General features: G+C 41.3%; 1 pseudogene; it reads left to right on the forward strand.

Moving 5' to 3' along the window:
• Window positions 1-423: 423 nt before the first annotated feature.
• Window positions 424-840, forward strand: LOC114008872 (translation machinery-associated protein 7 pseudogene; annotated as a pseudogene).
• The last annotated feature ends 335 nt before the right edge of the window (window positions 841-1,175 follow it).

Here is a 1,175-nt window from a genome sequence, read left to right on the forward strand (position 1 = left end):
ACAGTATAAAGCCTCTGGATAAGAAATGACATTGAAAAATAACCACTTGGATTAAATTAGACTTTGAGGTACAAGTTATGTAATTTAGGGCCAGCAAAAGGATTTTAGTTCTTCAAGCCAACAGATTCTAGTATGCCCTACTGGAGAAAGAAGACAAAATTTTCTTCTCACCTTTCCTGGCAGACCAGATTAGCAGCGTGCCATTAGTCACAGCGCTGCCCTTTCCAGTTCACCGTGAAGCAGTTCGTTTTAAGACCTCAGATTAGTTACATTAGTAAAAGGCCATGCATGATTCAGGGGTTTGGGAATGTGTTTCAAAGCCCTTCATTTCCAGGTCATTAGCTCTATGTAGACAGACATCTTCATACAAAAATAAATAAATAAAAATCATCTTCAACCTGTAGAGTTCTGAGTTAGATTATGGTAATTATGGGAAGTGAATCTAAAAAGGAAAAGACCCTTAAGAGTTCAATTGCAGTCCGCAGGCTCGATGTCTGGCCGCAAAGGTGTCAAGAAGCCCATGAAACAGCCCAAGAAGCAGGCCAAGGAGATGGACGAGGAAGATAAGGCTTTCAAGCAGAAGCAAAAAGAGGAGCAGAAGAAGCTTGAGGAGCTAAAAGTGAAGGCAGTGAAGGCAGGAATTCAGAAGGCAGCCTCAGGTGGAATTCAGAAATCTGGCAAGAAGTGAGGTGCTCCTTGTATCTTGACCATGGCAACCACCCTTGATTCCTTTCCTATTTAAACATCTGGATTCCCCACCGTAGCAGCTACAACTAGAATGAAGTGTTGTCTGAGAGTGTGTTGTACATTTAAGAGGAAACGTTTCTTTAAAAAAAAAAAAAAGTTCAATTGCTACATATTGTAGGTAGGTATTATAGTCCTAAACAATCAGTACTGAAAGGCAACCTCTAATCAAAGGGAAGAACTGAGTTTTTACCTACCTACTTGATTTACAGTGTAGTTAGAAGCAATTTTATTTATTTATTTATTTATTGCCATGGGTCACATGTGCTCACCTGAGGGTCAGAGAGAGGGAAAGTTAGAAGTCACCCTCCAGGGAAGATGGCCATGCCACAATCCCTTCTACTCCACTCTCCTCTTGTGATTTACTATTTGCATGCACATGCGTCCAGCCAGATTTTCAAGATGCTGGGTCCAGGAATCAGCCAGGTAGG

This window comes from Tupaia chinensis, unplaced genomic scaffold (assembly GCF_000334495.1).
Source record: "Tupaia chinensis unplaced genomic scaffold, TupChi_1.0 Scaffold000407_4, whole genome shotgun sequence".
In the NCBI taxonomy this organism is placed as follows: Eukaryota; Metazoa; Chordata; class Mammalia; order Scandentia; family Tupaiidae; genus Tupaia; species Tupaia belangeri.